Source organism: Coregonus clupeaformis, chromosome 29 (assembly GCF_020615455.1).
Source record: "Coregonus clupeaformis isolate EN_2021a chromosome 29, ASM2061545v1, whole genome shotgun sequence".
Lineage (NCBI taxonomy): Eukaryota > Metazoa > Chordata > Actinopteri > Salmoniformes > Salmonidae > Coregonus > Coregonus clupeaformis.
The window spans coordinates 9,807,668-9,833,358 of NC_059220.1; the positions used below are offsets into that span (position 1 = coordinate 9,807,668).

General features: G+C 50.8%; 1 non-coding gene across 1 annotated transcript; it reads left to right on the top strand.

Moving 5' to 3' along the window:
* Positions 1–20,770: 20,770 nt before the first annotated feature.
* Positions 20,771–20,930, top strand: LOC121545241. Its single transcript, XR_006657622.1, has one exon. It is a non-coding gene; the product is annotated as a U1 spliceosomal RNA (small nuclear RNA).
* Positions 20,931–25,691: the final 4,761 nt, after the last annotated feature.

Here is a 25,691-nt window from a genome sequence, read left to right on the forward strand (position 1 = left end):
ACTGAAGGATGAATCGGTTGAAAATAGAATATTGTATAGGCCATCTGTTTGTCGTTTATCTACTCTGCCTGCTGTAAGCATGATGAATTTCATTAGGGTTTGTAGGAGTTGAGCCCTGAGACAATTGAGACATGGATTGTGTATGTGTGCCAATCAGAGGGTGAATGGGCAAAACAAACTATTTAAGTGCCCTTTGAACAGGGTATGGTAGTAGGTGCCAGGCGCACCGGTTTGTGTCAAGAACTGCAACGCTGCTGGGTTTTTTACGCTCAACAGTTTCCTGTGTGTATAAAGAATGGTCCACCACCCAAAGGACATCCAGCCAATTTGACACAACTGTGGGAAGCATTGGAGTCAACATGGCCCGGCATCCCTGTGGAACGCTTTCGACACCTTGTAGAGTCCATGCCCCGTCGAATTGAGGCTGTTCTGAGGGCAAAAGCGGGGGTGCAACTCACTATTAGGAAGGTGTCCTTAATGTTTTGTACACTCAGTGTATATCTGTCTTAATAAAATGAAGTCTTGATTGTGTCTGCCATGTTACCACAAAATAACCTTTAAATTGGAGTTGGAATTCAGAGTTATGCACCATATTATGGTCCTCTGTAGCTCAGCTGGTAGAGCACGGCGCTTGTAACGCCAAGGTAGTGGGTTCGATCCCGGGACCACCCATACACAAAAAAAAATGTATGCACGCATGACTGTAAGTCGCTTTGGATAAAAGCGTCTGCTAAATGGCATATTATTATTATTATTATTATTAAAACTCTGGATTGAGTGTCATGGTTGTCATGGTTTGGTTGATGAGAAATGTGTTTCATATGACAATGGATGAAAGGAGCAGAGCACTTCAAAAGCCGCTCCAGAAGTTTCTGCTTCTGTTATGACTAGTAAAGCACACAGGGAATCTTCCCAGACATACAGTGGGGAAAAAAGTCTTTAGTCAGCCACCAATTGTGCAAGTTCTCCCACTTAAAAAGATGAGAGAGGCCTGTAATTTTCATCATAGGTACACGTTAACTATGACAGACAAATTGAGGAAAAAAATCCAGAAAATCACATTGTAGGATTTCTTATGAATTTATTTGCAAATTATGGTGGAAAATAAGTATTTGGTCACCTACAAACAAGCAAGATTTCTGGCTCTCACAGACCTGTAACTTGTTCTTTAAGAGGCTCCTCTGTCCTCCACTTGTTACCTGTATTAATGGCACCTGTTTGAACTTGTTATCAGTATAAAAGACACCTGTCCACAACCTCAAACAGTCACACTCCAAACTCCACTATGGCCAAGACCAAAGAGCTGTCAAAGGACACCAGAAACAAAATTGTAGACCTGCACCAGGCTGGGAAGACTGAATCTGCAATAGGTAAGCAGCTTGGTTTGAAGAAATCAACTTTGGGAGCAATTATTAGGAAATGGAAGACATACAAGACCACTGATAATCTCCCTCGATCTGGGGCTCCACGCAAGATCTCACCCCGTGGGGTCAAAAGGATCACAAGAACGGTGAGCAAAAATCCCAGAACCACACGGGGGGACCTAGTGAATGACCTGCGGAGAGCTGGGACCAAAGTAACAAAGCCTACCATCAGTAACACACTACGCCGCCAGGGACTCAAATCCTGCAGTGCCAGACGTGTCCCCCTGCTTAAGCCAGTACATGTCCAGGCCCGTCTGAAGTTTGCTAGAGTGCATTTGGATGATCCAGAAGAGGATTGGGAGAATGTCATATGGTCAGATGAAACCAAAATAGAACTTTTTGGTAAAAACTCAACTCGTCGTGTTTGGAGGACAAAGAATGCTGAGTTGCATCCAAAGAACACCATACCTACTGTGAAGCATGGGGGTGAAAACATCATGCTTTGGGGCTGTTTTTCTGCAAAGGGACCAGGACGACTGATCTGTGTAAAGGAAAGAATGAATGGGGTCATGTATCGTGAGATTTTGAGTGAAAACCTCCTTCCCTCAGCAAGGGCATTGAAGATGAAACGTGGCTGGGTCTTTCAGCATGACAATGATCCCAAACACACCGCCGGCAACGAAGAAGTGGCTTCGTAAGAAGCATTTCAAGGTCCTGGAGTGGCCTAGCCATTCTCCAGATTTCAACCCCATAGAAAATCTTTGGAGGGAGTTGAAAGTCCGTGTTGCCCAGCGACAGACCCAAAACATCACTGCTATAGCGGAGATCTGCATGGAGGAATGGGCCAAAATACCAGCAACAGTGTGTGAAAACCTTGTGAAGACTTACAGAAAACGTTTGACCTGTGTCAATGCCAACAAAGGGTATATAACAAAGTATTGAGAAACTTTTGTTATTGACCAAATACTTATTTTCCACCATAATTTGCAAATAAATTCATTAAAAATTCTACAATGTGATTTTCTGGATTTTTTTTTTCTTCATTTAGTCTGTCAGAGAGTGATAACACCGCAATTCCACCCGCTTGTCACGGTTTCGGCCGAGGCGGCCCCTCCTCCTTGTTCGGGCAGGTTTCGGCGGTCGTCGTCTCCGGAGTACTAGCTGCCACCGCTCTATGTTTCTTGTTTGATTGGTTTTGTCTGTTTGTCACACCTGTTTTGTGTTATGTCTTAATTAGCACCCTATTTAGTTTCCTTGTTGTTAGTTAGGTGTTGTGTGTAATTGTTCCATGTCGTGTTGCAGCGCTACTTGTAATTTTGGTGCGCTATTGTATGCTTTCCTCCTTGTTTGTTGTTTAGGAGTAGATTACGCACTTATTTACTGCGCCCGTTTGTTTACGCCTGTGCGCGCTTTTCTCGCCTCCGGGCTGGTTGTGGATATTCATTGTGAATTCTACTAAAGTATTTTTGTTGGACTTTATTTCTGCCTCCTGCGCCTGATTCCACACCACACCTACCATAGCAACCCTTGACAGAATTACACACCGTAATATGGAATCAGCAGGAGCACCCACCGACATCATGGAGGAGCGTCTTCGCGGTCAAGAGGATCGTATCAACCAGATCGGACACGCCTTGGACCGCGTAATGAACACCCTCCATCGATGGGAAACCAGCGGGGTACCCACACCCCCACCTATCGCACCATCACCATCGGACAGCCCGCCCGTCCAACTACCGGCACCCAGTGGAATTCGGCTCTCGCTCCCGAGGGCGTACGACGGCACCGCTGCCGGGTGTCAGGGGTTCCTATTACAAGTGGAACTCTACCTTGCCACCATACACCCGGCGCCCTCGGGATACGAGAGCGTTTCCGCCCTCATCTCCTGTCTCACCGGCAAGGCGTTGGAGTGGGCCAACACCGAATGGAGGGGAATAGACGCCGCCACAGTCACCTATGCGGAGTTCTCCCGCCGCTTCCGTGCTGTCTTTGACCATCCATCAGAGGGGACGGCGGGGAGCGTCTATTCCACCTCCGACAGGGGATGAGGAGCGCTCAAGAGTTTGCGCTGGAGTTCGGACTCTAGCGGCCGATGCAGGGTGGAATGAGAGGGCCCTCATAGACCACTTTAGATGTAGCCTTCGGGAGGACGTCCGCAGAGAGTTAGCGTGCAGGGATACTACACTAACATTTGACCAGCTGGTGGACATGGCCATTCGGCTGGACACCCTGCTCGCGACCGCGTGACGTCCCAGGTGGGGGCCTCCCATTCCACCCTCCAGCGCCTCCGAGCAGAGCCCGATGGAGCTTGGAGGTGCTGGCGCTAGAGGGAGAGAGGAAGGAACCCGAGGGGGGCAGTCTCCTGCACCAACTGTGGCCGCGGAGGGCACACCGCAGCTAAGGTGCTGGGGAGGGTCCCCTGGTGAGGGAGATGGCAGGTCACACATTGGGAGTCCTCCCAGGTGAGTAGGCGCCCTACTTACCCAGAGCTTTCTGTCGTACACATTACATTACCTGTTTGTTTCCCACAGGTTGCACCTCGTTCCCAGCATAAGGCGCTAGTCGATTCAGGCGCAGCTGGGAATTTTGTAGATCGTAATTTCTGTGTTAAGTTAGGGATTCCCCTTCTTTCAGTCGATAAACCCTTCCCTGTACATGCCTTAGATAGTCGTCCGTTAGGATCTGGGTTAATTAGGGAGGTCACGGCGCCACTTAGGATGATGACGTTGGGGGTCATGAGGGAGACGATTCAACTCTATCTGATCGACTCTCCTGCGTATCCGGTGGTACTGGGGCTTCCCTGGTTGATTACCCATGATCCTACGATTTCGTGGCGAGAGAAGGCTCTTAAAGGGTGGTCTGCTCAGTGTGAGGGGCTATGTCTGGGTGTTTCCGTAGGGCGACCTCGGTGGAGAGCCCGAACCAGATGCCAGCACTGCACATTCTGCCTGAGTATGAGGATTTGGCACTCGTGTTTAGTAAGACCAGAGCGGCAAGGTTGCCACCTCATAGACAGGGGGATTGTGCGATAGACCTCAGACAGGAGCTGCGCTCCCAGCGAGCCATGTGTATCCTTTGTCACAGGAGGAGAAAAGGGCAATGGAGACTTACATTGCCGAGTCTCTGAGACAGGGATACATACGGCCCTCCACTTCTCCCGCGTCCTCGAGCTTCTTTTTTGTGAAAAAAAAGGATGGAGGTTTGCGTCCGTGTATTGATTACCGCGGTCTCAATCAGGTGACTGTGAAATATAGTTATCCACTCCCCGCTGATTGCGACCATGACGGAGTCATTACACGGGGCACGGTTTTTCACAAAATTGGACCTCAGGAGCGCATATAACTTGGTGCGCGTTAGGGAGGGGGCGATGAGTGGAAGACAGCATTTAGTACTACCTCCGGCCATTACGGTATCTCGTCATGCCATATGGGTTAATGAATGCTCCATCAGTCTTCCAATCGTTTGTAGATGAGATTTTCCGGGACATGCAGGCGCAGGGAGTAGTGGTGTACATAGATGATATTCTTGTGTACAGTTCTACTCGGGCCGAGCATGTAGCCCTGGTGCGCAGGGTATTGAGGAGACTGTTGGAGCATGACCTGTATGTCAAAGCCGAGAAATGTCTGTTCTTTCAGGAGTCAGTCTCCTTTTTGGGTTACCAGTTGTCTGCGTCAGGGGTGAGAATGGAGGTGGACCGAGTGTCCGCCGTGCGTAATTGGCAAACCCCAACTACGGTTAAAGAGGTGCAGCGGTTCTTGGGTTTTGCGAATTACTACCGAGGGTTTATCCGGGGTTTTGGACAGGTGGCAGCTCCCATAACGTCTCTTCTTAAGGGGGGTCCGTGCGCTTGCAGTGGTCGGCTGAGTCGGACAGGGCCTTTGGGAGACTGAAGGACCTGTTTACCTCGGCTCCGGTGCTGGCGCACCCGGATCCCACTTTACCCCTTCCAAGTAGAGGTGGACGCGTCTGAGGCCGGTATCGGGGCAGTTCTTTCTCAACGGTCCGGCACACCACCTAAGCTCCGCCCCTGTGCTTTTTATTCTAAAAAGCTCAGTCCGGCGGAGCGGAACTATGACGTAGGGGACAGGGAGCTGTTAGCCGTAGTACAGGCCCTAAAGGTGTGGAGGCATTGGCTTGAGGGGGCTCAGCACCCTTTCCTCATTCTGACCGACCATCGTAACCTGGAATACATTCGGGCAGCTAGGAGACTGAATCCTCGCCAGGCTCGATGGACTATGTTTCTCGCCCGGTTTGTGTTCAAGATCACTTACATCCCTGGGTCCCAGAACGGGAAGGCAGATGCCCTGTCCCGGCGGTATGACGCGGAGGAGAGGTGCGTGGAGCCCATTCCCATACTACCGGAGTCTTGTCTGGTGGCACCGGTGGTGTGGGAGGTCGATGCGGAGATCGAGCGGGCATTACGCACCGACCCTAGCCCTCCACAGTGTCCGGTGGGTCGGACGTACGTCCCCGCTCGAGGTCCGGGATCGGCTGATTTATTGGGCTCACACGTCCCCCTCCTCTGGACATCCAGGTATTGGCCGGACAGTGCACTGCCTTTAGTACGGTACTGGTGGCCAACGTTAGCCAGGGATGTGAGGGTTTATGTCTCCTCCTGCTCAGTGTGTGCCCAGTGTAAGGCGCCCAGACATTTGCCCAGGGGTAAATTACAACCCCTGCCCGTTCCACAACGACCCTGGTCTCACCTCTCGGTGGATTTTGTTACCGACCTTCCCTCCTCCCAAGGGAATACCACCATCCTGGTCGTTGTGGATCGGTTCTCGAGGCCTGTCGTCTCCTTCCCATGCCGGGTCTTCCTACTGCCCTACAGACCGCTGAGGCTCTATTTACTCACGTCTTCCGGCATTACGGGGTACCCGAGGATATAGTGTCCGATCGAGGCCCCCCAGTTTACCTCCAGGGTCTGGAGAGCCTTTATGGAACGGTTGGGGACTCGGTGAGCCTTACCTCGGGTTACCACCCCGGAGAGTAATGGGCAGGTCGAACGAGTCAACCAGGATGTGGGTAGGTTTCTGAGGTCATATTGTCAGGGCCGGCCGGAGGAGTGGGCGAGATATGTGCCCTGGGCCGAGATGGCACAGAACTCTCTCCGCCACTCCTCCACGAGACTAACCCCTTTCCAGTGTGTGTTAGGGTACCAGCCGGTTCTGGCACCTTGGCATGAGAGCCAGATCGAGGCCCCTGCTGTGGATGAGTGGGTGCGGCGCTCGGAGGAGACGTGGAACGCTGCAAACGTCCATCTGCAGCGAGCAATCCGTCGACAGAAGACGAGCGCCGACCTACACCGCAGTGAGGGGCCAGTGTACGCACCTGGAGATCGAGTCTGGCTCTCAACCAGAAACCTGCCCCTCCGCCTGCCCTGCCGGAAGCTGGGTCGGCGGTTTGTGGGGCCTTTTAAAGTCCTGAGGAGATTGAACGAGGTGTGTTACAGGTTACAACTGCCCATTGATTACAAGAATATTAACCCCTCGTTCCATGTGTCTCTCCTCAGGCCGGTGGTAGCTGGTCCACTCCAGGACTTTGAGATTGAGGAGACTCCCTCCGCCCCCGTTGGACATCGAGGGGGCTCCGCGCACACTGTTCGGACCATCCTGGATTCGAGACGCCGGATGGGGGTCTCCAATATCTCGGTGGAGTGGGAGGGGTACGGGTCCGGAGGAGCGGTGCTGGGTGCCGAGGAGGGACATTCTGGATCCGTCCCTGCTGACCGAATTCCATCGTGGTCATCCTACGCGCCCTGCTCCGCGTCCTCCGGGTCGTCCCCCGAGGCCGGGCGGCGCACGGCTGGAGCGCCGCGTCAAGGGGGGTACTGTCACGGTTTCGGGCCGAGGCGGCCCCTCCTCCTTGTTCGGGCAGGTTTCGGCGGTCGTCGTCTCCGGAGTACTAGCTGCCACCGCTCTATGTTTCTTGTTTGATTGGTTTTGTCTGTTTGTCACACCTGTTTTGTGTTATGTCTTAATTAGCACCCTATTTAGTTTCCTTGTTGTTAGTTAGGTGTTGTGTGTAATTGTTCCATGTCGTGTTGCAGCGCTACTTGTAATTTTGGTGCGCTATTGTGTGCTTTCCTCCTTGTTTGTTGTTTAGGAGTAGATTACGCACTTATTTACTGCGCCCGTTTGTTTACGCCTGTGCGCTTTTCTCGCCTCCGGGCTGGTTGTGGATATTCATTGTGAATTCTACTAAAGTATTTTTGTTGGACTTTATTTCTGCCTCCTGCGCCTGATTCCACACCACACCTACCATAGCAACCCTTGACACCGCTGAACACCAGTATTGCGTCCCAAATGGCACCCTATTCCCTATTTAGTGCACTACTTTTGACCGGGGCCCATTGAGTTCTGGTCAAAAGTAGTGCACTAAATAAGGAAAAGGGTGCCATTTGGAACACATTCCGGGCTTTTACTAAAATCAGAGGCTGGGAGCCCTCGGAGAGTCTGAGGACTTCGGAGAATGAGAGGACTCCTCCGGTTGATATTGTGCACACAGACACATCAATGTCAACAGTCAGAGCCCCTACTACAGCTCAGACTTTAGCTCAGACTGCATCGGTTTCACATTTTATTTTATATTCTCTCTGTAGGTTGAACCTTTGAAGGAGCGTGAATGTGATTTATGGAGGGGAAAAGTCACCATGACGACTGGAACTCTGATTGCAGTATGACTGGGACTGGGACCTACACAGGGATGGAAATTAAGTTACCCCGCTATCCCAAGGCTAGTACTTTTCAGACCGGGCTAGTAGAAAATGTATTTTCAAATATGTCTTGGCGCAGATTTTGGACCTGAATGTTACCCTGGCTAGTTGAAATCACAGTCTACTATCATGGCTAGCTTCTGCACAACATCCTTAAGTTCCATCACAGGGACTTACAGTACCCTCACAGTAAACTCTTAGAAAAAAGGGTTCCAAAAGGGTTCTTCAGCTGTCCCCATAAGATAACACTTTTTGGTTCCAAGTAGAACCCTTTTTGGTTTCAGGTAGAACCCTTTGGGTTCTATGTAGAACCCTCTGTGGAAAGGGTTCTTCATGGAACCCAAACGGGTTCTACCTGGAACCAAAAAGGTTTCTTCAAAGGGTTCTCCTATGGGGACAGCCGAAGAACCCTTTCAGGTTCTAGATAGCACCTTTTTTTCTAAGAGTGTACACTACCCTTTCTGGACAGTACTGACACATTCCCAGTATCCTCACATTACACTACCTGTCTGTACGGTACTGACATCCACTGAGTGATGGCTTTAAAAGGTCAAGGGTTGAAGCATGCGTTTTTGTGCGTTTCAAAAGGATATTATGCATGACTTGAAAGATTTAGGATTTGATATGTTCCGGTTTTTGGTTGTGTCTCACACAACAACTCAATTCATACTTTTATGGAGAGAAATAATGACCGTGTCAAAAGTATAAAGCTGGTAATTTTCATAGCTGTCTGGAATATATCTGATGCTGTGTCCCAAATAGCACCCTATTCCCTATGGTCCTGGTCAAAAGTATTGTGCTATATAGGGAATAGGGATGCAAAGAGACTGGAGGGAGCAGCGGGTGGGGCGGAGGGCCTGGCAGGGGGTAGCAGAAGTAATGGAGCAATGAGGACATGATTAATGAGCACAGTCTATATGATGAGTCCACTGCTGCAGTGAATTAACAGACGTGTTTCTCCTCTACCTCAGTCTAATCAGCAGAGTCGTAAAATCTCCCTCCCCACCTCCTCCTCGCCTCCTCCTCCTCACCTCCTCCTGGCAGGTAGGAGCGTTGGGCCAGTAACTGAAAGGTTGCTGGATCGAATCCCAGAGCTGACAAGATAAAAATCTGTCGTTCTGCCCCTGAACAAGGCAGTTAACCCACTGTTCCTCGGGCGCTGATGATGTGGATGTCGATTAAGGCAGCCTCCGCACCTCTCTGATTCAGAGGGGTTGGGTTAAATGCGGAAGACACATTTCAGTTGAATGCATTCAGTTGTGCAACTGACTAGGTATCCCCCTTTACCTTCCCACCTCCTCTCCTCCTCCTCCTCCTCACCTCCTCCTCCCTTCCCACCTCCTCTCCTCCTCCTCCGCCTGCTCCTCACCTCCTCCTCCCCACCTTCTCAACTCCTCCTTCTCAACTCCTCCTCCTCCTCTCCTCCTCCTCCTCCTCTCACCTCCTCCTCCTCTCCTCTCCTCCTCCCCCTCCTCTCCTCCTCCTCCTCCTCACATCCTCCTCTCCACCTACTAACCTCCTCCTCCTCCCCTCCTCCTCTCCTCCTCCTCCTAATAAACATTGTTCATTTTTTCACACTGTTCATGTCTTCACGTTGTTCATGTTTTCATACTGTTCATGTCTTCACGTTGTTCATGTTTTCACACTATTCATGTCTTCACGTTGTTCATGTCTTCATGTTGTTCATGCATTCACGTTGTTCATGTCTTCATACTGTTCATGTCTTCACGTTGTTCATGTCTTCATACTGTTCATGTCTTCACGTTGTTCATGTTTTCACACTGTTCATGTCTTCACGTTGTTCATGTCTTCACGTTGTTCATGTTATCACACTATTCATGTCTTCACGTTGTTCATGTCTTCACGTTGTTCATGCATTCACGTTGTTCATGTCTTCATACTGTTCATGTCTTCACGTTGTTCATGTCTTCACGTTGTTCATGTCTTCACACTATCCATGTTTTCACACTGTGCATGTCTTCATGTTGTTCATGTCTTCACGTTGTTCATGTTTCCACATTGTTCATGTCTTCACGTTGTTCATGTTTTCACGTTGTTCATGTTTTCATGCTGTGCATGTCTTCACTTTGTTCATGTCTTCACACTGTGCATGTCTTCACGTTTTTCATTTCTTCACGTTGTTCATGTCTTCACATTGTTCATATCTTCACAATGTGCATGTCTTCACACTGTTCATATTTTCACTCTGTGCATGTCTTCACGTAGAGACAAAGCGGATACAGAAATAGGGACAGGGTAGTGAACCTATTTCCTCTCCTCTCCTCTCCTCTCCTCTCCTCTCCTCTCCTCTCCTCTCCTCTCCTCTCCTCTCTCCTCTCCTCTCCTCTCCTCTCCTCTCCTCTCCCTCTCCTCTCCCTCTCTTTACCCTCCTCTCCTCTCCTCTCCTCTCCTCTCCTCTCCTCTCCCTCTCCTCTCCTCTCCTCTCCTCTCCTCTCCTCTCCTCTCCTCTCCTCTCCTCTCTCTCCTCTCCTCTCCTCTCCTCTCCTCTCCTCTCCTCTCCTCTCCTCTCCTCTCCTCGCTTCTCCAAGTCCTGCTGCCTCCTTCCTTTGCCCGGTCTCCCCACGGCCCTGCAGACTGCGGAGGCCCTGTTTACTCACGTCTTCCGGCACTACGGGGTGCCAGAGGATATAGTGTCCGACCGAGGTCCCCAGTTCACATCCAAGGTTTGGAAGGCGTTCATGGAACATCTGGGGGTCTCGGTCAGCCTGACCTCTGGGTTCCACCCCGAGTCAAATGGGCAGGTGGAACGGGTAAATCAGGATGTGGGTAGGTTCCTGCGGTCCTACTGCCAGGACCGGCCGGGGGAGTGGTCGGTATTCTTGCCATGGGCAGAATATGTCCAGAACTCTCTCTGCCACTCCTCTACTAACCTAAAACCATTCCAATGTGTTTTAGGTTACCAACCAGTTCTGGCACCTTGGCACCAGAGCCAGACCGAGGCTCCTGTGGTGGATGACTGGTTTTGGCGCGCGGAGGAGACATGGGACGCTTCCCACGTTCACCTCCAGCGCGCCGTGCATCGTCAGAAGGCCAACGCTGACTGTCACCGCAGTGAGGCCCCGGTCTTCGTACCGGGGGATCGGGTCTGGCTCTCGACCCGGAATCTGCCCCTCCGCCTGCCCTGCCGGAAGCTGAGCCCACGGTTTGTGGGGCCGTTCAAAGTCCTGAGGAGAATCAACGAGGTCACGTATAGGTTATTACTTCCCCCTGATTACCGTATTAACCCCTCGTTTCATGTGTCTCTCCTCAGGCCGGTGGTGGTTGGTCCGTTCCAGGAGTCTGAGGTGCGGGAGGTTCCTCCACCTCCTCTGGACATCGAGGGGGCCCCGGCGTACTCTGTCCGCTCCATCCTGGATTCGAGGCGTTGAGTGGGGGGCCTTCAATACCTCGTCAAGTGGTAGGGGTACGGTCCGGAGGAACGGTGCTGGGTCCCGGTGAGGGATATCCTCGATCCCTCCCTGTTGCGGGATTTCCACCGTCGCCATCCGGCTCGCCCTGCTCCGCGTCCTCCTGGCCGTCCCCGAGGCCGGGGTCGGTGTGCTGCTGGAGCTGCGCGTCAAGGGGGGGGTACTGTCACGACTTCGGCCGAGGCTGCCTCCCCTCCTTGTTCGGGCAGGCTTCGGCGTTCGTCGTCACCGGCTTACTAACCACTGCCGCCCCAATCATCATCACATTTGTCTTGTCTTGTCAATCACATATACCTGGTTCTAATCCCCTCATGTATAAGTGTTCCCTCTGCCCCCTTGTCCTTGTGGGTGATTGTTATTTGTGAGAGTAGTATAGCTAGGGTAGATTTTCCCCTGTGCCTATGTATTCTATGGAGATACCGTTACAGTGTATTGCCAGGGTAGATAGTTTCCCCTGTGCCTATGTACTGTATGGAGATACCGTTACAGTGTATTGCCAGGGTAGATAGTTTCCCCTTTGCCTATGTATTGTATGGAGATACCGTTACAGTGTATTGCCAGGGTAGATGTTTCCCCTGTGCCTATGTATTGTATGGAGATACCGTTACAGTGTATTGCCTGGGTAGATAGTTTCCCCTGTGCCTATGTATTGTATGGAGATACCGTTACAGTGTATTGCCAGGGTAGATAGTTTCCCCTGTGCCTATGTATTGTATGGAGATACCGTTACAGTGTATTGCCAGGGTAGATAGTTTCCCCTGTGCCTATGTATTGTATGGAGATACCGTTACAGTGTATTGCCAGGGTAGATAGTTTCCCCTGTGCCTATGTATTCTATGGAGATACCGTTACAGTGTATTGCCAGGGTAGATGTTTCCCCTGTGCCTATGTATTCTATGGAGATACCGTTACAGTGTATTGCCAGGGATGATAGTTTCCCCTGTGCCTGTTTCGTTGATCGCTATTTGAGCGCATTTGTGTGTCAACGAAGGTTTAAACTCTGTATTCGGCGATTACCCTCCTGCGCCTGACTCCTTTCCATCACACACTTCACACTCTTTGATGTCATGTTGGTTGATACATTGCTATGTTTTAATTTATAAAGCCCTGTTACAAGAAAAAGATAAAGTCCTTTTACAAAAAAATCATAATTACTAACCTAGACATGAGTTACCACAACCGGTCTCAGGGATGGCTACCCCTAGATATTCCTTCGGTCTCTACTGAGTTAGGTAAATCATTTATTTTACACTGTATTTGTGGAACAATCTTCTAAATGTTCTTAAATGTGATGTTCTGGTTCCTCTAGGGTAATTCAGAAAGCTGACTGAGGACCTTATTACTGATCAATGTGTTTGTTTTTTATGACTGTGTTTTTCTTTCTGCTTGACTTTTGTGTGTATTTTCTGTAATTTATGTAATTCAGGGCTCATCTGTTGTCACGCCCTGGCTCTGGGGACACTGTTATGTTGAGCCAGGGTGTGTAGATTTCTGTGTTGTAGGTCTAGTTGTTTCTTTTCTATGTTGCCAGTGTGGTTCTCAATCAGAGGCAACGAGTGTCAGCTGTGGCTGGTTGTCTCTGATTGGGAACCACATTTAAACAGGCTGTTTTCCCACAATACTTGTGGGATCTTGTTCTAGTTGGTTTGTGTTAGACCGTTGACTGTCACGTTATCGTTTGTTGTTGTTTTGATCGTGTATCACTATAATAAATATGTTCGCATTCAACGCTGCGCCTTGGTCCTCCTCTCTTACCGACGATCGTGACAGAAGATCCCACCAGAACTGGACCAAGCAGCGGGTCCAGGAGCCATCGCCAGGGAAATCCCTAGCGGATATCCAGCGCCTCCTCGACTGGGTCAAGCCGGGTGAGGAAGAGAGGGGCTTGACGTGGAAGCAGAAGGGCGAAAGGCTGGCGAGAAGTATGGAGACCTGGTCCGCGGGTAGGAGTGAAGCCCATAAAATTTTTAGGGGGGGGCTAACGCCCGTGGACGACGGGCCAGCAGGAGACCGCGACAGAGGCGGCCCAGCGGGTTGGCAGAGGAGGCCGCCAGGTTACGGGGCCACTGGTCGAAGAGGGGATGGAAGGTGTAGAGGCACGGCGAAGGGTACTGGGGTGTGTTACCAGTCCGGTCCGGCCCGTTCCAGATCCCTGCGTAGGGCCAGTGGTGTGTGTCCCCAGTACGGTCCGGCCTGTTCCTGCTCCCGCACCAGGCCAGTGGTGCGCATCGCCAGCCCGGTCCGCCCGGCTCCTGCTCCCCCACACCAAGCCAGTGGTGTTGCGTCGTCAGCCCGCACGGTCCGTGCCTGTTCCCACACCAAGCCAGTGGTGTGCGTCGTCAGTCCGCACGCCCCGTGCCTGTTCCACTGGTGCCTGGTCGGCACCGGTCAGATGCTTCACGCCGAGCTAGAGCAATCCGCTCCACCAATGTGCAGTCCAGCTCCGGCCAGCGGGGCCCAGACCGGACCAGGGGTACTTTGGGGGGTTGGAGAGGAGCGGGGATCAGGCCCGGAGCCGGATCCACCGCCTAGGCGGAGTGCCCACCCGGTTCCTCCCCTGTGGTATTTGGTTGGCGCGGTCGGAGTCCGCGCTTTAGGGGGGTACTGTCACGCCCTGGCTCTGGGGACACTGTTATGTTGAGCCAGGGTGTGTAGATTTCTGTGTTGTAGGTCTAGTTGTTTCTTTTCTATGTTGCCAGTGTGGTTCTCAATCAGAGGCAACGAGTGTCAGCTGTGGCTGGTTGTCTCTGATTGGGAACCACATTTAAACAGGCTGTTTTCCCACAATAGTTGTGGGATCTTGTTCTAGTTGGTTTGTGTTAGACCGTTGACTGTCACGTTATCGTTTGTTGTTGTTTTGATCGTGTATCACTATAATAAATATGTTCGCATTCAACGCTGCGCCTTGGTCCTCCTCTCTTACCGACGATCGTGACATCTGTAAAAGAGACCTTGGTCTCAGTAATACTCCCTGATAAAATATAGGTTGAAAAAATAAAATGTATCTCTCTATTCTGTATACACACTAATTTGATGTATCAAGTTTGTTCTGCCTGCCTGTCATCTTACATGATCTATGTGCTCGTTGCTCTCAAATGCCGTTCAATACATTAATAGCTTTACCTCTCTGCAGACTGAGGTGATTTCAATGTTTTTGTGTCCCAAATGGCACCCTATTCCCTATATAGAGCACTACTGGTCAATGGTATGTAGGGAATCGGGTGCCTGTCACGGTTTCGGCCGAGGCTGCTTCTCCTCCTTGTTCGGGCAGGCTTCGGCGGTCGTCGTCTCCGGAGTACTAGCTGCCACCGTTCTATGTTTCGATGTTCGTTTGGTTTGGTCTGTTTGTACACCTGTTCTTTGTTAGTGTTGATTATGTGCCCTATAAGTTCTCTTAGGTTTTGTCATGTGTTGTGTGTAATTGTTTCGTGTCAGCTAGGCGTCAGTTTGTTCTCTCTCGTTCTGTTTTGTTTTGAGAGAGTGTCCGCACTGTGTGCGCAGTTTGGGTTACGCACTGTTTCCTGTGTGCGTAATTGTTTCGCTTGCCCTCCGGCTGGGATTTTGCCGTGAGTCTTTTGTATTGTTTGATCCTCACTAAAAGACTGTTGAAGAGCCTCTGTTGTCTTGCGCTTGATTTCTGCACCACATCTACGCTCAGCCCTTGACAGAATTACACACCACCATGGAATCAGCAGGAGCCGCCTCATCTGTCGAGGCAATCGAGGAGCGCCTTCGCGGACAGGATCAAAAGATCAGCTGGATTGGGAACTCTCTCGAGGGGGTGGTGGAGACCCTCCGTAGATGGGAGACCGGCGGGGCTCCCACGCATCCACCCATCGCACCATCGCCATCAGCCAGTCCGCCTGTTCAACTTCCGGAACCCAGTGGGATTCGGCTCTCGCTCCCGAGGGCGTATGATGGTACCGCTGCCGGTTGTCAGGGTTTCCTTCTACAAGTCAAACTTTACCTAGCCACTGTACACCCGGTGCCCTCGGGATACGAGAGCGTTTCCGCCCTCATCTCCTGTCTCACCGGCTAGGCGTTGGAATGGGCCAACGCCGAATGGAGGAGGATAGACGCCGCTACTATCACATATGCGGAATTCTCCCGCCGCTTCCGGACTGTGTTCGACCATCCACCTGAGGGGAAAGCGGCGGGGGAGCGTCTGTTCTACCTCCGGCAGGGGATGAGGAGTGCCCAAGATTTTGCACTGGAGTTCCGGACTCTAGCGGCTGATGCAGGGTGGAATGAGCGGGCCCTCATAGACCACTTTCGCTGCAGCCTCAGGGAGGACGTACGTAGAGAGTTGGCCTGCAGGGACACCACTATTCACCTTGGACCAACTGGTGGACATGGCAATTCGCCTAGACACCCTGCTGGCCACCCGCGGACGCCCTGGGGGGGGTCGCCCATTCCACCCTCCAGCACCTCCGAGTCGAGTCCCATGGAGCTCGGGGGGCTGGCGCTAGAGAACGGAGGAGAGGGAGTTCGAGGGGGGCCGTCCCTGCACCAACTGTGGCCGTGGAGGACACACTGCGGCCAGGTGCTGGGGAGGGTCTCCTGAGGGACGAGACGGCAGGCCACGCGCTGGGGAGTCCTTCCTGGTGAGTAGGCGCCCCACTTACCCAGAGCTCTCTGTCGTGCACATAACCATACCTGTTTGTTTTTTACAGGTTGCACCTCGTTCCCAGCATAAGGCGCTAGTAGATTCAGGCGTGGCTGGGAATTTTGTAGATCGTAAGTTTTGTAAAGAGTTAGGGATTCCGCTCCTCCCTGTTAAAGATCCCTTCCCTGTACATGCCCTAGACAGCCGTCCGTTGGGATCGGGGTTGATTAGGGAGGTCACAGCGCCACTTAGGATGGAGACGCAGGGGGGTCATGAGGAGACGATTCAGCTATATCTGATTGACTCTCCTGCGTATCCGGTGGTGCTGGGGCTTCCCTGGTTGATTACTCATGATCCCACTATTTCGTGGCGAGAGAGGGCTCTTAAGGAGTGGTCTGCCCAGTGTGGGGGGCGATGTCTGGGTGTTTCCGTGGGGGCGACCTCGGTGGAGAGTCCAAATCAAGTGTCCGCATTGCACATTCCCCCCGAGTATGAGGATCTGGCAGTCGTGTTTAGCAAGGCAAGGGCGGCGCGATTGCCACCTCATAGACAGGGGGATTGTGCGATAGATCTCCAGGCAGGAGCTGCGCTCCCGCGGAGCCATGTGTATCCGTTGTCGCAAGAGGAGAAGAGAGCTATGGAGACATACATAGCTGAGTCTCTGAGACAGGGATACATACGGCCCTCCACTTCCCCTGCGTCCTCGAGCTTCTTTTTTGTGAAGAAGAAAGATGGAGGTTTGCGCCCATGTATTGATTACCGTGGTCTCAATCAGATTACTGTAAAATACAGTTATCCACTCCCTCTGATTGCGACTATGACGGAGTCATTACACGGGTCAAGGTTCTTCACAAAATTGGACCTCAGGAGCGCCTACAACTTGGTGCACATTAGGGAGGGCAATGAATGGAAGACAGCATTTAGTACCACCTCGGGTCATTACGAGTATCTCGTCATGCCATACGGTTTAATGAATGCTCCGTCAGTCTTCCAATCCTTTGTAGATGAGATTTTCCGGGACATGCAGGGACAGGGGGTGGTCGTGTATATAGACGATATTCTGGTGTACAGTTCTACCCGAGCCGAGCATGTAGCCCTGGTGCGCCGAGTATTGAGGAGACTGTTGGAGCACGACCTGTATGTCAAGGCAGAGAAATGTCTGTTTTTCCAGGAGTCGGTCTCCTTTTTGGGTTATCAGTTGTCTGCGTCAGGGGTGAAGATGGAGGTTGACCGTGTGTCAGCCGTGCGTAATTGGCAAACCCCAACCACAGTTAAAGAGGTGCAGCAGTTCTTGGGCTTTGCGAATTACTACCGGAGGTTTATCCGGGGTTTTGGACAGGTGGCAGCTCCCATCACGTCCCTTCTGAAGGGGGGTCCGGTGCGCTTGTGGTGGTCAGTTGAAGCGGACAGGGCTTTTGGGAGACTGAAGGACCTGTTTACTTCGGCGCCGGTGCTGGCGCACCCGGATCCCGCTTTACCATTCCAAGTGGAGGTGGACGCGTCAGAAGCCGGTATCGGAGCCGTTCTCTCGCAACGGTCCGGCACGCCACCTAAACTCCGCCCCTGTGCCTTTTACTCTAAAAAGCTCAGTCCGGCGGAACGAAATTATGACGTAGGGGACAGGGAGCTGTTAGCCGTGGTACAGGCCCTAAAGGTGTGGAGGCATTGGCTTGAGGGGGCTCAACACCCTTTTCTCATTTTGACTGACCACCGTAATCTGGAATACATTCGGGCAGCTAGGAGACTAAATCCTCGCCAGGCGCGGTGGACTATGTTTCTAGCCAGGTTCGTGTTTAAGATCACTTACATTCCTGGGTCCCAGAACGGAAAGGCAAACGCCCTGTCTCGGCGGTATGACACAGAGGAGAGGTCCGTTGAGCCCACTCCCATACTACCGAAGTCTTGTTTGGTGGCACCGGTGGTGTGGGAGGTCGATGCTGAAATCGAGCGGGCGTTACGTACCGACCCTAGTCCTCCCCAGTGTCCGGTGGGTCGGACGTACGTTCCGCTCGAGGTTCGGGATCGACTCATTTATTGGACTCACACGTCACCCTCCTCTGGCCATCCAGGTATTGGTCGGACAGTGCACTGCCTTAGCACGAAGTACTGGTGGCCAACGTTAGCCAGGGATGTGAGGGTTTATGTTTCCTCCTGCTCGGTGTGTGCCCAGTGTAAGGCGCCCAGACATTTGCCCAGGGGTAAGTTACAACCCCTGCCCGTTCCACAACGACCCTGGTCGCACCTCTCGGTGGATTTTGTTACGGACCTTCCCCCCTCACAGGGGAATACCACCATTCTGGTCGTTGTGGACCGGTTCTCGAAGGCCTGTCGTCTCCTTCCCATGCCGGGTCTCCCTACTGCCCTACAGACCGCTAAGGCACTATTCACCCACGTCTTCCGGCATTACGGGGTACCCGAGGATATAGTGTCTGATCGAGGCCCCCAATTTACCTCCAGAGTCTGGAGAGCTTTCATGGAGCGCTTGGGGGTTTTCGAGTTAGCCTTACCTCGGGGTACCACCCGGAGAGCAATGGGCAGGTCGAACGTGTGAACCAGGATGTGGGTAGGTTTCTGAGGTCATATTGCCAGGGCCGGCCGGAGGAGTGGGCGAGGTATGTTCCCTGGGCCGAGATGGCACAGAACTCTCTCCGCCACTCCTCCACCAAACTAACTCCGTTCCAGTGTGTTTTAGGATACCAGCCGGCTCTGGCACCTTGGCATCAGAGCCAGATCGAGGCCCCTGCGGTGGATGAGTGGGTGCGGCGCTCGGAGGAGACGTGGAACGCTGCTCACGTCCATCTGCAGCGGGCCATCCGTCAACAGAAGACGAGGTCTGGCTCTCGACCAGAAACCTGCCCCTCTGCCTGCCCTGCCGGAAGCTGGGTCGGCGGTTTGTGGGGCCTTTTAAAGTCCTGAGGAGGTTGAACGAGGTGTGTTACAGGTTACAATTGCCGATTGATTACAAGAATATTAACCCCTCGTTCCATGTGTCTCTCCTCAGGCCGGTGGTAGCTGGTCCACTCCAGGACTTTGAGATAGAGGAGACTCCTCCGCCCCCGCTGGACATCGAGGGGGCTCCGGCGTACACTGTTCGGTCCATCCTGGATTCGAGACGCCGGATGGGGGGGCTCCAATATCTCGTGGAGTGGGAGGGGTACGGCCCGGAGGAGCGGTGCTGGGTGCCGAGGAGGGACATTTTAGACCCGTCTCTTCTGACCGAGTTCCATCGTGGTCATCCTACGCGCCCTGCTCCGCGTCCGCCTGGTCGTCCTCGAGGCCGGGGTCGGAGCACGGCTGGAGCCGCGCGTCAAGGGGGGGGTACTGTCACGGTTTCGGCCGAGGCTGCTTCTCCTCCTTGTTCGGGCAGGCTTTGGCGGTCGTCGTCTCCGGAGTACTAGCTGCCACCGTTCTATGTTTCGATGTTCGTTTGGTTTGGTCTGTTTGTACACCTGTTCTTTGTTAGTGTTGATTATGTGCCCTATAAGTTCTCTTAGGTTTTGTCATGTGTTGTGTGTAATTGTTTCGTGTCAGCTAGGCGTCAGTTTGTTCTCTCTCGTTCTGTTTTGTTTTGAGAGAGTGTCCGCACTGTGTGCGCAGTTTGGGTTACGCACTGTTTCCTGTGTGCGTAATTGTTTCGCTTGCCCTCCGGCTGGGATTTTGCCGTGAGTCTTTTGTATTGTTTGATCCTCACTAAAAGACTGTTGAAGAGCCTCTGTTGTCCTGCGCTTGATTTCTGCACCACATCTACGCTCAGCCCTTGACAGTGCCTTTTGTGAGGTGCCGTTGTGACTGAACAGGACAGGCCAAAGGGCATAACAACCTGTCACTACCGGTTAAAGGGAGCACTTTGATGCCACATCTCACTGAGTGTGCGTCCCAAATGGCACCCTATTCTCTATGGGTCTTGGTCAAAAGTAGTGCACTATAAAGGGAATAAGGTGCCATTGGGGACGGAGCCTTGAGTAGAGGTAATGCTAGAGCACTAGGCTAACCGTAATAACAGCAGTAGAAATTATAACTGAGAATGCTGCGAAGCATCTCTCCTGTCACCACTGGTATCCTCTGGTTACACAACATAGTATATACCCTTTAAAGTTATTCATTTGTACCTTCTGCTCAACACAGCCTATTCAAGAGTCCAGAGAGGGGTGATATGCACATGGGCCGTCTTTCAAACTCTTCAGATCAAGATGGATCCTGACTGCCAAGGAGGTAGAAACCTGGAGCCATTTAACTACAGTATCAATAGCCAATTTGACGTTTTCAAATAAACAGTATGGGGGAAAACTTAGAAATAAAGGTTGCAAAGGAGGTTCTCCTCTTAAGAAAGAGTCTGAAATGCTTCAATTACCCTGGCTGTGTCCCAAACAGCACCCTATTCCCTATATAGTGCACTACTTTTGATCAGAGCCCTATGGACCCTGGTCAAAAGTAGTGCACTAAATAGGGAATATGGTGCCATTTGGGACACAAGTCAGACGTGTGTTGTACATTATCAGGTGCTGCACTCTGCTGTTTGGCAATAAACCTCCACCCATCATTAGCTCTGGGTCTGAATAAACATGATCCCCATTCCAACCAGAAAACAACTATCCCTTTACATCCTGGTCACCCCAACCCACCTCAAATCTCCAATTGTGACAGAGTGTAGGGGTTACGACTTACCTAGCAGGGTACCTTGATCAAAAAGGAGGTTCACCTAGGGCGAGGCTCGGCCATTGCACTAGGGCCGTGCTGACCCCTGCGAATTTCACAAATGTAGGAATCTCGACTGCATAATTAGTGGCAGTGGGGGACTGCGTCCACACTCTCCCCTGATTAAAATACAAAATAAACAGACGAGTATAGGCGTTACTACGGTATCAGTAAAAGAGCTGAGACATCTTCACAGGAAGTTCTGTCATTATAGAGTTGACTTCCCAATGTTTCCCACCTCCAGGTGTCTATTAGATCTGACTGAAACCCAGCAGTTACATTTCCCTATCTACGTCTCAGATGGCACCCTATTTCCTACACAGTGCACTACTTTTGACCAGGGCTCTGATCAAAAGTAGTGCACTTTGAAGGGCATAGGGTGTCATTTGGGATGTATCCCCTGTGTTTATTCTCATGGGAGTCCATGCTGCTATTTTAGTCCAGTGTATATACACACAGAGACAGAGGCATGGATTGAGACAGAAATAAGAGCATGTTTTTCTCCCTAAAAATACTCTGGGGTTTAACAGCCTGCACTTATAGAGAGAGGAGTCCATTTCTCAACAACATGTATTTACGAAACAATGGAGTGTCACAAATTCATACCACAAACACACAATTACTCAGAAACAGTAATGGGTCCTGAGACATTTTACTGTATACAAAAGGCATGAGCCGAAAACACTGGCCACTGAAGGGAAACACCAGTCCAGACCTACCAGAACAAGTGATGCCTTGTCTGTCTCCTGCACCCCTTGCACCTCGCGCACATGCGCACGCACACACACACACACACACACACACACACAAACATGCACGGAGACGCACACAGGCACACACACAGGGCAGGCGTAAGAGGCAGAAAATACTCCCTATGTACTGATGTCATCCAGCTCCCTTAAAACAGGGTAAGTGTAGCAGGAGAGAGTGAGGAGAGCTTTCATGGGGGACCATAGCTCCTATGGCCTGTACCTCATGAAGCCTAAGGCTCTGGGTATTGTTTTCCACCTCCCTCTATGGAAGCCCCCTGAAAGCACAGTGTCACAGTACAGAATGATCTCGCTGCTGGATGAAGGTTAGGCCAAGGGGGAGGGGTAGTGGGTGAATTTGGACCCGCCCCTCTTGTTGCTGGATGAGCTGTCATTCTACTCCGGAAGCACTTCCCTTTACAGGGGTAGGGAGGAGGACATCCGTGAAACCACCCTGCATGGGTAGGGATGGGAGGGGAGCGCCCTAACCCGAGTCACTGTTTCCACCCCAGTGGTGGTATTGGTGAGAGCACCAGACCATTAAAGAATACACAGCATTTAGAGGTTCTGCTTTTCCCATACTCTACTCAATGGATGGATGCATTACATGGGCTCTGTTTCAGAATACAACGTATGAACTTAATTAATAATTTAATTGTTTATTTCAGCAACTGTGTTTTCTTCTTTGCATGACCGTTTCCTGTGAATCAGATTATGTAGGGGAGAGTGGGGTAAGGTGAGCCACCCCTTGTTTCTAGGAAACCATACACAAAATGTATCATGTGACCAAATATTTAGGAAGAGGTCATCATTTCATGGAGTGTGAAGGAAGAAACCACATGGAAAAAGTGGTAAGCAAGTTAGGTCCAAAAAAACGGATTTTCACCAAGTCAAATGAATTTATTGTGTCAAGAGGTTTCATGAAAGTAGATATTTGTAAGATTGTTCTATACATTAGTTGGGGTCTCTATATTTCACCCAGTCCCACGGCTCAACTTACCCCATACCCGGGGTAAGCTGTATTTGTTATTTATTATGTATCCCCATTAGTTCAATGCAGCAACTACTCTTCCTGGGGTCCAGCAAAATGAAGCCAGTTACTGTATGTACACTTAAAAACATTACACAACAGATTTCACAACACATTAAGTGTGTGCCCTCATGCCACTACTCTACTACCACATATCTACAACACAGAATATATGTGTACGTGTGTGTATAGTGTGTATGTTATCGTGTGTGTGTAGTGTGTATGTTATCGTGTGTGTGTAGTGTGTATGTTATCGTGTGTGTGTAGTGTGTGTGTTATCATGTGTGTGTATAGTGTGTATGTTATTGTGTGTATAGTGTGTATGTTATCGTGTGTGTGTATAGTGTGTATGTTATCGTGTGTGTGTATAGTGTGTATGTTATCATGTGTGTGTATAGTGTGTATGTTATCATGTGTGTGTGTATAGTGTGTATGTTATCGTGTGTGTGTATAGTGTGTATGTTATCGTGTGTATAGTGTGTATGTTATCGTGTGTGTGTATTGTGTGTATGTTATCGTGTGTGTGTATAGTGTGTATGTTATTGTGTGTATAGTGTGTATGTTATCGTGTGTGTGTATAGTGTGTATGTTATCGTGTGTGTATGTTATCATGTGTGTGTATAGTGTGTATGTTATCGTGTGTATAGTGTGTATGTTATCGTGTGTGTGTATAGTGTGTATGTTATCATGTGTGTGTATAGTGTGTATGTTATCGTGTGTATAGTGTGTATGTTATCGTGTGTGTGTATAGTGTGTATGTTATCGTGTGTGTATGTTATCATGTGTGTGTGTGTATAGTGTGTATGTTATCGTGTGTATAGTGTGTATGTTATCATGTGTATAGTGTGTATGTTATCGTGTGTGCACCAAGAGAGCACCTATTCTGGACAAGTTATGTTTTCGAAGCTGTAATGTTTACATGATTTCTGATTATTTACAGGAACACACAACATCCTGAAATATATGTAGATATCTTTGTTAGAAAGAATACTGAACTCTGGAAGTCCTTTTTTATTTTGACTTCTATACAGCACAGCACACGTCTTTAAGTTAGTAGTGGGGAAGAGAGGCCTGTTTGACTTGAGTGAGTCACTCACTCACTCACTCACTCAAACAGTCACTCACCCTCTTACAGTCAATAAGCAGGATGGACAGAGACGTGTGTATAAAGTATGGATGATACAGGGTGTGTAATAATGTGATACAGTGTGCATGTACAGCACTTTGTTCCAAGAGACGTCATGTCACTGAGTGCGTCATTCAGGTTTACACAGGTTTTACACAGGTCCTAGGTGACGCTAGCCTGCTAGTGCATAGGGGAAGGAAGAAGAGGAAACCCAGATTCCTCTCTGCACCCTCCCCAGCTCCAGTCCTCTCTCTGCACCCTCCCCAGCTCCAGTCATCCCTCAGCTCTAGTCAGTGTCTGCATCCCAAATGGCACCCTATTCCCTACATAGTGTACTACTTTTAAGGGTAGTGCACTATATAGGGTGCCATTTGGGACAGACCCAGAGAGCCCAGCAAATTTAAAGTTTTATTAGTCGTATGTACAGGATACACATTGCATACACCGACCAACTAAATGCTTACTTGCAGGTTCCTTCTCGACAATGCAACAACAATAAGAAATAATAAAAGATAAGAATACGAACATAAAGTAAATGACTCAGTAGAATAGAATAAATGTTTTAATAAACCCCCCCCCCAAACATTTTTTAAAAATAACATAGTAAATCAACACGGGTAGAATTTCAATTTCCTGTTTCCAATTCCCATTTTTATTAAAGCTGCTAATACATTGACCTAGCAAGTACCAGTATGCACTGAACATTTACAGTAGGGTTTTCGGCATTACTGAAAAGTATGCAGGAAAAATAGCTACTATGGTAGTACAAATGCATTATGTTAATTGTTTCAAGACAGTGGAAAATAATATCTCCAACCATTGGACATTAGTACTATTACAAAGCTGCTATATCACTAAGCTGTCCTGTAGGCCTACTCGGTCTCAAACCCGGTCATGAAAAGAATGAATTAACTAAAAGCTTGGGGTCTGTCATTACACAACTCTAGGGTAAATACATCTCCATAAGAGTGGTCTCTCTCTCTCCCTTTCCCTCCCAGAGGACCTGAGTCCTAGGACCATGCCTCAGGACTACCTGGCCTGACGACTCCTGGCTGTCTCTCTCCCCCTCTCCTCCCAGAGGACCTGAGCCCTAGGACCATGCCTCAGGACTACCTGGCCTGACGACTCCTGGCTGTCTCTCTCTCCCTTTCCCTCCCGGAGGACCTGAGCCCTAGGACCATGCCTCAGGACTACCTGGCCTGACGACTCCTGGCTGTCTCTCTCCCCCTCTCCTCCCAGAGGACCTGAGACCTAGGACCATGCCTCAGGATTACCTGGCCTGACGACTCCTGGCTGTCTCTCTCCCCCTCTCCTCCCAGAGGACCTGAGCCCTAGGACCATGCCTCAGGACTACCTGGCCTGGCCGACTCCTGGCTGTCTCTCTCCCCCTCTCCTCCCAGAGGACCTGAGACCTAGGACCATGCCTCAGGACTACCTGGCCTGACGACTCCTGGCTGTCTCTCTCCCCCTCTCCTCCCGGAGGACCTGAGCCCTAGGACCATGCCTCAGGACTACCTGGCCTGACGACTCCTGGCTGTCTCTCTCCCCCTCTCCTCCCAGAGGACCTGAGACCTAGGACCATGCCTCAGGACTACCTGGCCTGACGACTCCTGGCTGTCTCTCTCTCCCTCCCCTCCCGGAGGACCTGAGTCCTAGGACCATGCCTCAGGACTACCTGGCCTGACGACTCCTGGCTGTCTCTCTCCCCCTCTCCTCCCAGAGGACCTGAGCCCTAGGACCATGCCTCAGGACTACCTGGCCTGACGACTCCTGGCTGTCCCCATTCCACCTGGTTGTACTGCTGCGCTGCCTGTGGCTATGGAACCCTGACCTTGTCCCGGACCTGCGGTTTCAATCCCCTCTCTCTCTCACCTGCTTTCTCAACCTCTGAATGCTCGGCTATGAAAAGCCAACTGACATTTACTCCTGAGGTGCTGACCTGTTGCACCCTCTACACCACTGTGAGTATTATCTGACC